We start from the raw sequence: 13,758 nt of genomic DNA on the forward strand, positions 1-13,758 counted from the left end.
CCCTAGTTTTAAGTCAAGTCGACCATTTAACCTTGGACTTACAATTGCTTATTTATTCTAGCTCATTATCACAAAATGTTAATTATTTAGTGGAGCTTTTACATGAATATTATATGAACAAAAATTTCTAGTGGACCTTTGAGGGAAATTTCTGGCACCTACCATTTAGGACGCTACCCATTTTCTTTTGTTATTTCCCATTTGGGTCTACTCATTACAAGAAAACACATAAATACATAAATAGCGATGACAAACAAAAATTTCTAGTGATTTATAAATCATTAAAAAAAAAATAATTAATATTAAAATAAATAAAATTAAAAAAAATAAATTAAAATTACAAAACTCACAACCTATCAAATCCTACCACATAAAATTAATTTATTAACTTTACAAATTACGGTTATTTACTAAGAAATACTCAATAACAAAATGGCCGAGGATCACAGACAGTCATGATGTTTTAAACGTCGCGATAAAAATTGAGATGACAAATGACTTTGTTGTGGTGATTTGACATTCTCAAGTGCAAGTTATGGGTTAGTGCAAACACAAGTGTCAAATGACTCGATGCCAGATTCCAAATTTATACTCACAGATGGTTTATGACATAATTATTAGTGTATTTTCAGGTAGAGGAGTTTATTCGGGTTATCGGTTTGATTTTGAGTTAGGTGTTTCGGGTCAGTTAGAAATCAATTTTTGTGTCCATATTGTTTTTTACATAAATGTAAATCATTTTTGAAGTGGGGTCAAATCGAATTCGGTTACAAAGTCGTGTAAATTTTGGGTCATCGAATCTATTTTGAACACCTCTATTTCTAGGTCCTTACTGCTACTGCCACTGCAACTGCTACCGCTACTTGCTACTGCTACTGCTCCTACTACTCGAGCTGGGATCCCTGATGCTAATTAACATGAGATTGCTGATGTAAATAATAATAATTCCTCCCTTCTTTGCACATGAAAAGTGAATTAAAGCAATCCTTTCTAGAAGGTGGGCTCTTTCTTCATACTAATACAGTTTATGAAAGGCTGGTAGTCTCCTTGTCTTAGTTGTATTTTGTCTCTATTTGGTGCAATGGATATATTCGTTTTCCAAAATAATAACAATAATAATAATAATAATAGTAATAAAATTATTAATAACAATATTAATAATGATAATATTTAATTATAATAGTAATAATATTATTATTAATATTAATAATAATATTTAATAATAATAATAATAATAATAATAATAGCTAAAGCAAAAAACGATCAACGTCTTTTTAGTCATGGATCTTTTCAAATGAAGTCGCGACTGATATGGTGATGAAGATTGTCGTCGTGATGCCTGGTGCGAATTGTGTCTTTGTGGGTTTGTCGCAGGTTTCCCTAAACCTTTCATATCCTCTCCTTTCCCTGTCATTTTTCCCCAAAATGTCATTTTCAATTCCTCTAATTCTCTCGCTTGTCTCGCCATTTTCATTTCCTAAGCTTCCACTTTGGTCATTTTCTTTTAAAATTCATCGTATTTAAGGTATTTTCTCGATCTTTGCATTTATTTTTTTCTATTTTTATATCACTTTATATATTTTTGTGTTCGTTTCTCTTTCTTGGATTTTTTGTAGTGATTTTGATGGTGAATATGGTTGTTATAGTTATTTTTAAATGGTTTTTTGGTGGTTTTTTTCAGTTAATATATGTTTGTTCATGTTGTGTTTATATATATATATATATATATATATATATATATATATATATATATATATATATATATATAGGTTTTATTTATGTAATTTAGTGTTTTTGAGTTATTTTTTATGTTAATTTATGTTTGTTCATGTTGTGTTTTGCAAATTTTTTTTGATAATTTTTTTAATGTAATTTAGTGTTTCTTCTTTATACATATTTTTACTAATTTTTTAGGTTTTAAAATTTTTGATATTTTTAAAATTTTAATGTTGTTTTTACTGATTTTCTACATTATTTTATATACATTTTAATGATTTTTTTTAAAAAATACAAGTTAGACTATATGCTGCGGTTTTATGGAGAACCGCAGCATATATTCTATTATCTTTTTTTACTCGTTTTTTCTTTGCATTTTATGCTGCTTCTGTTATGAACCGCAACATTTTTCATGCAGCATATGGGCTTTTTTCCACTAGTGGTTTATACATTTTTATACATTTTTTTTGTTTTAATATTTTTTACTTGTTCTTAATTTCATTTTAGAATATATTTTTTCTGATATGTAAAAATTACCTAGAATAATCAAGTTTTTATTGATTTTCCTACAATAATTTCAATTTTAGGGTTACTTACATTAGAACATTATTGCCTAAATGGTGACCGGTTTTACAGGTTAATCGCTAAAAAAAAAATCAAAAATCAAAAAAATTAAAAATTAAAAGTTAAAATCAAAAAAATACTTACTTGATTTCTCTATTTAAAATTTTCAAATTTTAAATTTTTTTATAATTTAATTTTATATTCACCTTTTTCTTTTTTTCTATGCAAAATGACTTGTTTTATAGGTAAGAGGTTACCTTGGTGCATTCTAAGCAAACACTCCTTATAGTTAGGATTATTCATATTTAATCAAATGTATGAATTATTGTAGAGAAATCAGTAAAAGGTTAGATTATTCTGGATAATTTTTCCTTTTGTTATTTTGTTGGTTTTATTTTTGAATTCTACGAATTTTCAGGTACTAATGGGATGAAATTTGTTTTAAAAATTTATTTGTAGGTTTAAAATTGAATTGTTTAATTTAAAAACGAAACTCTATTCAAATTTTGATAATGATGGTCATGACCTACGAAAGGACTTAACTTGGCTGCATGGTTTATGAAATACATCAAATACATGCCCATGAAAGAATAAAGGATTGAAAGTATTTTTGTATTATATTACAGAAAGAATCAGACTACACTTATATATTACAAGAATAACTAGCTATTTAAGGGAATAAATAAATACGTGCCGTAAGAGATACAATACAGTTATACAATATTAAGGAATTGCTAAAGATTAGGCATAAGTTAGGCTGCATGATCAAAGGAATTGATTTGCTATAATTAATAATCTTGCCGATATTATAGAAGTGAGATGTGATGAGAATAATATCAAGATATTCTCTTAATAGCCCACAAGAGTTGTTCAATGACTATTTGCTTTAATATATAAACTAAATTTTTTTATTTGCATTTAAATTTTGATTTGACTGTCGGGAATGAAGTGGCAACAAAAATTCATGATTCAATCATTAAAAACAAAATCCAATTGTATCAAGTTAGAACAGAGCTACACAAAGAAATAAGAGACTTCAACTTCCATGAAATTAAGATATGATTGGTATATTTATTTACATTATTTTATTATTTATATTTTAAATTTATTTTTCACTAACATATTTTGCATTTAATAGTGATTGATATTTCTAATTTCTAACTAAACTCCAAAGTTATGTGGATAGTATAGTCGATGAAAGGGAGAAATGTGTATGTGTATAACATAACAAGACTACAAATAAAGATATCAATATTATGAATAGCTCATCGACAACTTTTTCTTTCTTTCTTATAATATGAGAGTTCCATAATCATCATTTACAGTTAAGGATTAATTTTCTCTTCTTTTTATCTATTGGAATCTCTAATTTACATTTAAAGTATGTTAGTATAGATAATTTTTTTGCTTTGATATAATAGTATATTAGATAGTGCCCGTGCCATGCACGATTTTTAAAAATTTTCTAATATATTTGTGTAAACTAAAAAATTAAAATTTTAAGAAATAAATTTTACATTATAGTTATATTTCATTTCACTCTGAAAAATTGTATACCTTACGTATATTGTATGAAATTTTATATTGTGCGTGCCGGTGATTGTGGAAATTTAGTTCATGACAAATAAATCACAACAAAAAACAAAAAATATATTATTTTTTAATCATCCAAAAACATCCAATACATTAAATAATATCATTTGATAAATAAAATTTTAAAAATTTTATTAATAATTGAAAAAAATAAAATAAGATATATGATTCTCTTATACATTAAATGATGTGACATAAAAAGTAAATAATAATTAGATGGTAGTAAAGTCAAAGACATATAAAATAAGTTAAAATAACAATGATATCATCATTAAATTTTAGAGAGAAAACTTTTATTAAAGAAGTGACACGTAAACAATTTCATAAAATGATGATGTAAACCGTGTTTTGTTTTAGTAATAGTTATAGAAAATTTAAGGGTGTTAGGCATTTGGCTTATTAGTTGACTTTTAGCTTTTGATTTTTGAATTTTTAGTTGGTCAAACAACTAAAGGAGTTTACTAAATAGTTTTTCATTGGTCTTTTACTTCTTCACTGACTTTTTCTCTAAGAAAAAGCCTAACATGCACTTAATGATTTTCCCGCCTTTTTTCCATAGTTGACATAAAAACTTTTGATGATTGTCTTGATATTTAAGAAAATAATTAACTCATTAAAAATATAATATTTTTTGACTGACAATAAATATATTTCCTTATATAAACCTAGAATTTTTTTTATCCCAAATCATAATCTAATCAAAAGATTGTAAAATTCCACATTGCATCCTCATAGTAATTTTCCATATTGAATAATTCTCACCAAAGTCAACATCAACTTATTTCTTAATATATCAATAATATATCACAATAAGATATTTTCTTTTAAATTTTATTGGAATATTATATTTTTTAATTTAAAACTACATAAGATTTTCAATAAAATTTTCTACGAATATAGATTTGCTTTTTTATGTTAAAGTGTTTGCTAACGAACAATGTTTCTTCATTAAAATTTTCATTTCTAAAATATTTCATCAAAAACCAAAAGATACATAGTAATTAAAAATAAGTCAAGAAATGTCTGTCAATAGTTTTTATTAGCTTAAACTTTAATTACTAAAATTTTAACATGCAATAGAATACTTTGTTTATTATACAAAAATGATTCTTTTTTCTATAATCCCATCGATGAAAGATTTTAGATTTTTATCATGTATGATTATCAAACATTATAAAAAAATAAAATAAAATATATAAACTAAATATAAAATATAATATAAATTTTGAGCTCAAGATTTAAGATTGTGTATATTAAAATAGAAAATTAAATAGTTTTATTTCTGTCTTTTTATGGTTGGGTAACATCTTAATGAAACAAACTTTAATTTAATATAAGATTTGAGATAAAAAAAATATAGGTTTATATAAAGAAATATAATTATAGTTAATAAAAAAATATTATATTTTTTAATGAATTAATAATTTCCTTAAATATCAAGTCAATCATAAAAAATTTCCATATCAACAATAGAAAAAAAGCGAAAAATTATTTAATGAGAACATGACACGTGCACCAAGTCGTTTCTTCATTAGTATATTTTATTGATTATTGATTATTGATTTAAGTGCATCATCCCTCTTCTTCTTTCCCATGCTTTTAACTCCACTTTCCTTCAACATATTCTCAATCTCAACTATTTTTTTCCTCCTCTACCCACATTTATGACTCTCAAATCTGGTTTAAGTTTGTGTTATACATTACTATAATCCAACTTTTATATCTATGTAGAAACGGTTAGAGATAACAAGAGGGCGGGGGTTGAATTGTTGTTTGATAAGTTTAAACGTTTTTGCCCTGTTTTTGTGGAATTAGAAGCTTAAACTTAAATGCGCAAACTTAGAAAGAGACAATACAATTTTTACGTGGAAATCTTCTATTAAATATAAGGAAAAGCCACGACCCCCGGGATTTAAAATTCTCTACTATGTTTTAGGCAATTCATTACAATTACATAAAACAAACAAAACTACACCAATACTTCTCTTTCTCTTTCTCTTGCTTCACACGAAGCTCTCTTCTCCCCTAGACTTCCCCAAGTCTAGTTACGACAATTCTCTCAAAAATCCTTTTACAAAGGCAAAAAACCTTAGGATAAAATTAATGAGTTGCACAAGAAATATTTTTAAGTTAATTGACAATTTTAAGTAAAGAATATTTCTTACTATTTTTTTCTACACTCACGCATAACTGGTTAAAAAAATTACTTCCTTTTTATATAGGAAGGTCACGTAGCTGTCACGTAGCTTAGTAAAGAAAAAATAACTACCCACTTCATCCTTAATCCTAAAATTAAGGAAGAGTAAGTGGAACTTGTTTTTCAAGTAATACAGCTAAAGTTTTCTTTTCTAAATAAGGCAAGTTAGTTTTTCTTAATTAAAACCCAATAGTTCTAGCCTATTAATGTGGAGAAAAATTAGAAGTTTTCTCCACCTCTGTAGAAAATGTGGCGGTTATTAAAAGTAGTTATAAAATTCTTTTGCCAACTAACTCATTAGTTTAACTATGCAACAAATTAATCTCACCCATACATCAACTGAAAAAAGCCAGAAAATATTTTCTACATAATTTTTCCACTGACGTTGATTCATCCAAACTTGAGTCTTAGGAACAGGGCACTGTCTCCATTCATCAACAAGTATTGTCAGATTATCAACTGAGGAACAGTAGACCTCCTGTCTACATTTGACATAACTTTCTTGGATATTTTTGACACGTAAAAAGTTGATAGACCAAGTCTTAGGTATTATCAACGATCTTTATCAAGATAGGATATCGACCTGCACACAATCTTTAAAATAAAGTTGTTTATATTAAGTGTAGTCATCATCAAAACGTAAAAGGGCCAACAAATTTCCACTTTTTGATGACGACAAACTTATCAACAAACTTAAACAAAATAGAGTAAATCTAATGTCATAGAGTAAGCTAGAGATTAAAGCTACTCTATATATAACTTAGCAAATTAAATCATTACAATAGAATTTACTAAGCACCTTATAATAAAACAAATTACTCAAATAATCATAATTATAAAAACATAAGCAATAAACATAAGACTTAATATTTTTAAATAAACCTTAAAACTAAACATAAACAAACAACATAAGTTACTAAGTGCTAACATAACAGGAGCAAATAAAACAAGAACAATAACCAATTGGATTTAACCAAAGCATACACTTAACCAAAGCAATAATCTTATCAGAACAACTAGATCATCAGAGAAATAGGAAGCATTAATTGACACTAAAACAATCAAGAATAATAGGAACAAAGAAATACACCAGGCCTACCTCTTAAGTTTGTGGAATTATTCCCCCTTTTGACATCATTCAAAAAGGAAGGGAGCATCCAAACCATAGTACTATCAATATAAGTATAGAAAAAGAAGGTAACAAGCAAAACCAATTAAGAAAAGCAAATACTAATAGATGCAGGCATATTCATGCAATGATTAAACATCACAGACCAAATGTCGATAAGAGCAGCATTGTTCAAACTAACAAAATACAGTACAGTACCTAGCATGGTACAATAAAAACAAACGAAAAATGATTGTTTGTTAGATACACTAGCACAATAAAAAGATAATGAGTAAGCGAATCAGGCAGAATGATTGTCTTCTTCGTCTACATATTCGGTCTGGACCTCAATTGTATCCACCTTTGTACCTAGACGTGCTTCCATTTCTGTGAGCTGGTCAGTGATGGAGGCCAAAGTGACATGAACTTCATCTTGGAAGGAGTAAAACTAGGACTAAAGATACCGGAGTTGTTGAGGACAGGGTCTAAAGTAGCTGTAGGAACTGAGGAAGGATTAGAGAAAGCTGCAAAACCAAGGCTTGGTAAAGTGTGTGGGTGTGGTGAAGCAGGTGTAGCAGTTTTTGGTGGACTGTTTGGTCCAAGACCACAGGGAAGTAGTTTAATGGAAAGAGCGCTCATCTCCATTTTTTGAAAATCTTCCTTTTTATGTTTGGTAATAGGTTTTGGAATGATTTCATTATTGGAGTTTGTAGTAGTTACCTCAAAATCTCTATACCTGATAATTTACGGCTATATTAAAGATTTCCATTCTATTTTTCCAGTATGTGTAGAACTTACCATCGAACATTGACGATCTTTGAGTAGAGTACCCCTCTTCCATTCGTTCATTCATATTCAACATCTCTAAAATACCAGGATAATGCTCTCAGGATTTCCTAATCAAATGAGGAACATGGCTCTAATACTAATTGTAGAAACGGTTAGAGATAACAAGAGGGGGTGTGAATTATTTTTTGATAAGTTTAAACGTTTTTTGCCCTGTTTTTGCAGAATTAGAAGCTTAAACTTAAATGCGCAAACTTAGAAAGAGACAACATAATTTTTACGTGGAAACCTTCTAGGCCTTAACAGAAGGAAAAACCTAGAGCTTCCGGGATTTCAAATTCTCTACTATGTTTTAGGCAATTCGTGACAATTACATAAAACAAACAAACCTAGGCCAATACTTCTCTTTCTCTTTCTTTTTCTCTTGCTTCAAATGAAGCTCTCTTCTCCCCTAGACTTCCCGAAGTCTAGTTACAATAATTCTCTCCAAAACCATTTTACAAAGGCCAAAAACCTGAGGATAAAATTAATGAGTTGCACAAGAAATATTTTTAAGTTAATTGACAATTTTAAGTAAAGAATAATTCTTACTAATTTTTTCTACACTCACGCATAACCGGTTAAAAAAATTACTTTCTTTTTATATAGGAAGGTCACGTAGCTTAGTAAAGAAAAAATAACTACCCACTTCATCCTCAATCCTAAAATTAAGGAAGAGTAAGTGGAACTTGTTTTTTAAGTAATAAAGCTAAAGTTTTCTTTTCTAAATAACACAAGTTAGTTTTTCTTAATTAAAACCCAATAGTTCAAGCCTATTAATGTGGAGAAAAATTAGAAGTTTTCTCCACCTCTGTAGAAAATGTGGCGGTTATTAAAAGTAGTTATAAAATTCGTTTGCCAACTAACTCATTAGTTTAACTATGCAACAAATTAATCTCACCCATACATCAACTGAAAAAAGCCAGAAAATATTTTCTACATAATTTTTCTGCTGACGTTGATTCATCCAGACTTGAGTCTTGGGAACAGGGCACTGTCCTCTATCATAAACAAGTATCGTCAGATTATCTACTGAGGAACAGTAGACCTCATGTGTACATTTGACATCCTACAGCGATCTTCCTTGTCTAACTTCCTTGGATATTGTTGACACGTACAAAGTTCATAGACCAAGTTTTAGGTACTATTAATGATCTTTATCAAGACCGAATATCTCCCCGCAGACAATCTCTAAAATAAATTTATTTATATTAAGTGTAGTTATCATCAAAACCTAAAAGGGTCAACAATCTATATATCACTAACATTTTCCCTACTTGATGTTTTCTCCTCCCTTATTGCATATACTATATATATATATATATATATATATATATATATATATATATATATATATATATATATATATATATATATATATATATATATATATATATATATATATATATATATATATATATATATACAATTATTCTAGTGTATTAATTTTTTCTCTTGTTTCTCTACAAACCTCTACAGGTTTCCTCGTCATCTCAACCAAATGAAAAAATTAGACATGATAACTTCAAGCACCGTATGTGTTTTTACTATTTCAATTAGATTGGACTTTCTCTTCTATCGTCCATCTTGTGGGGGCATATTAAATGATATATTATCATTGATATCAATTTATATCTTGTTCTTTTGTTAAGTATAGGAAGTATTATATACGTGTAATATTTGTTTATATAGAAAAAGATCATTACCTTTATTTTATGATATTATTTCTTATTTTGTTTCTAATTTTTTTTAGCTTGTAATATTGTTAATTTAGGAAGACAATATTTTATTTATACTCTAATTTGTACTATAAATATTGGCTTTTACATTCAATAATAACTAGATAGATTGCCGTTCAAAACACGGATATAATAAATATTTACTTATATGAATATATTAATATTAATTTATAAAATTAATTCATTTACAACATAAACTTAATCATTTAATATATTTTGTATTTATCATACAATTATATTAAAACAAATATGTAAAAAAATAGACAAACAATTACTATCAATCAATAAAATTTTATCAAATTGATTATCGTTAATCTATATTCTATTGATGAAATCACCCAAGTAAGTCAAAAAATGTCCGTCAATAGTTTTTATTAGATTAAATTTTAATGACTACAATTTTAACATGCAATAGAATATTTTTTTTATTAAAAAAAGTAAATCTTTTTTCTATGATCCCATCGTTGAAAGATTTTAGACTTTTATCATGTATGATTATAAAATATTTTAAAAGAATAATAAAATATATAAATTGAATATAAAATATAATATAAATTTTAAGCTTATGACTTAAGATTGTGTATATTAAAATAGAAAATTAAATTGTTTTATTTTTGTCTTTTTAAGGTTAGGTCACTTTATAATGAAGCAAACTTTAATTTTATTTAAGATTTGAGATTAAAAAAATAATAGGTTTATATAAGGAAATATATTTATAGTTAATTAAAAAGTATTATATTTTTAATAAGTTAATTTTTTCCTTAAATATCAAGTCTATCATCAAAAATTTTCATGTCAACAATAGAAAAAAGGCGAGAAAATTTTAATGAGAACATGACCATAACAAGAAAATAACGATTTTTTAAACCCTTATATTTAGACACTTAAGCAACTGTCTAAAAAAATATGGAGTTTTTTGACAATTTATTTTCAACAGTAAAAAGTATGGAAAATAAAGCTATAAAAATCATCTAAAATGCCAACCCTAATTGAATCAAGGGAAATAAAAAAAAAAATTAAAATTCAGGGTTGAAGTGTGACATTTGCCTCCTTCAGATTATCAGAATTCTCTCCATACTCCTATCCCTTTTCTCTCTAAAAGATGAAACCCTAAAAGAAAACCTAAAGCTGCCTCTGCCATCACCACAACCCTGTCGTTGCCTGCCACTGCAGTCTGCCGCCAACGCTTGCACCAATCCTAAAAATTTTTTTTCAACATATAAAAGCGTTTAAAAATAAAAGCACTTAAGCTTATTTATTGGGCGGGTAAATACATTTTAGACGCTTTTAAGTATTCACAAAATAATCTTACTTAGACGTAATAAAGCGACTAAAATAAAGCGTCGAAGATTTGTAACTCTTAGTTTTTAAACGTTTTCTTAACCGTCGAAAAATATGTTTTAGACCTTGTTTTGCGTTGAAAAGGTCACTGTTTTTCCGTCTAAAAGCTCTGTGTTTTTTTGTAGTGCACACGTGTACCAAGTCGTTTTTTTCATTAGTATATTTTATTGATTGATTATTGATTACTGATTATTGATTTTAGTGCATCGTCTCTATTCTTCTTTCCCATGCTTTCTAACTCCAATTCCCTTCAATATTTTCTCAACTTCAACTAATTTTAGTTTCCTCGTCTACCCATATTTCCGACTCACAAATCTCCTTTGAGTTTCATGTTTATCTTTCATTATAAATCGACTTTTATATCTATACCTCACCAACATTTTCTCTAATTGGTGTTTATTCCTCCCTTATTACATATACTATTTACTATTATTCTAGTGTATAAATTTTTTCACTTGTTTCTCTACAAACCTCTACAAGTTCCCTCATCATTTCAACCAAATGAAAAAATTAGACACAATCAATTCAAGCACCGTATGTGTTTTTACTATTTTAATTAGAATGGACTTTTTCTTTTGCTATCCATCTTGCGGGAGGCATATTAAGTGATATATTATCATTGATATCAAATTATATCTTGTTCTTTTGTTAAGTATGGGAAGTATTATATATGTGTAATATTTGTTTATATAGAAAAATATTATTGCATTTATTTTTTTGTGATATTATTTCTTGTTTTCTTTCCATTTTATTTAGCTTGTAATATTGTTAATTTAGGAAGATAATATTTTATTTATACTTTAACTTGTACTATAAATATTGGCTTATACATTGAATAATAACTAGATAGATTTCCCTTTAAAACACCGATATAATAAATATTTACTCATATGAATATATTAATATTAATTTATAAAATTAATTCATTTACACTATAAACTTAATCTTTAATAATTTTGTATTTTTTATAATAATATAATTCACAAAGAGAAGAAATATTTTATTATACCATTATATTAAAACAAATATGAAGAAAAAAATAGACAAACAATTACCATCAATCAATAAAATTTTATCAAATTGATTATCGTTAAGTTATATTCTATTGATGAAATCACCCAAGTAAGTCAAGAAATGTCCTTGAATAGTTTGTATATTATAAAAAAACAATTGTTTTTTCTATGATTCCATCGTTGAAAGATTTTAGATTTTTACCATGTATGAATATTAAACATTTTAAAGAATAATAAAAGATATAAACTGAATATAAAACATGATATAAATTTTAAGCTTAAGACTTAAGATTGTGTATATTAAAATAGAAAATTAAATTGTTTTATTTTTGTCGTTTTAAGGTTAGGTCACTTTATAATGAAGCAAACTTTAATTTTATTTAACATTTGAGATTAAAAAATTATAGGTTTATATAAGAAAATATATTTGTAATTAATCAAAACATATATTATATTTTTAATGAGTTAATTTTTTCTTTAAATATCAAGTCAATCATAAAAAAAATTTATGTCTACCATAGAAAAAAAAAGGCATGAAAAATTTTAATGAGAACATGACACGTATAACAAGTTGTTTCTTCATTAATATATTTGATTGATGATTATTTATTTAAGTGCATCGTCCGTCTTCTTGTTTTCCATGCTTTCTAACTCCACTTCCTTCAATATTTTCTCAACTTCAACTTCAACTTCAACTTCAACTTCAACATTTTCTCTTTATATCTCACCAACATTTTCTCTATACGTGGTGTTTGCTCCTCCCATATTGCATATACTATATTATCATTTATATTAAATTATATCTTGTTCTTTTGTTAAGTATAAGATGTATTATATATGTGTAATATTTGTTTATATAGAAAAATATCATTGCATTTATTTTGTGATATTATTTTTAATTTTGTTTTCATTTTATTTAGCTTGTAATATTGTTAATTTAGGAAGATAATATTTTATTTATACTCTAATTTGTACTATATATACATTCAATAATAACTAGATAGATTCCCGTTTAAAACACGGATATAATAAATATTTAATTTTATGAATATATTAATATTCATTTAAAAAATTAATTCATTTCCAACATAAACTTAATAATTGAATATTTTGAATTTGCTATAATAATATAATTGATAAAGCGAAGAAATAATTTATCACAATTTTATTTAAACAAATATGTAAAAAAATAGATAAACAATTACCATCAATCAATAAAATTTTATTAAATTGATTATCGTTAAGATATATTGTATTGATGAAATCACCCAAGTAATTCAAGAAATGTCCATCAATAGCTTTTATTAGATTAATTTTAATTACTACAATTTTAACATGCAATAGAATACTTTGTTTATTATAAAAAGAAGATCCGATCATTGAAAGATTTTATTTTTTTCATGTATGATTATAAAACATTTCAAATGAATAATAAAATATATAAATCTGAATATAAAATATAGGAAAAATTACCTAGAATAATCCAATATTTTCATGACTTTCCTACAATAATCCTACCTATTGATTAATGATGAATAATCCTAACGTTAGAGGGTATTTTCCTAGAGTAAACTTATGTAATCCATTGACATGCCATTGTAGGTAATTCACCAAAAGTAATTTAAAAATTAATGTAAAATTAGATAAAAGTTTTGAAAATTT

Source organism: Amaranthus tricolor, chromosome 3 (genome assembly GCF_026212465.1).
Source record: "Amaranthus tricolor cultivar Red isolate AtriRed21 chromosome 3, ASM2621246v1, whole genome shotgun sequence".
In the NCBI taxonomy this organism is placed as follows: Eukaryota; Viridiplantae; Streptophyta; class Magnoliopsida; order Caryophyllales; family Amaranthaceae; genus Amaranthus; species Amaranthus tricolor.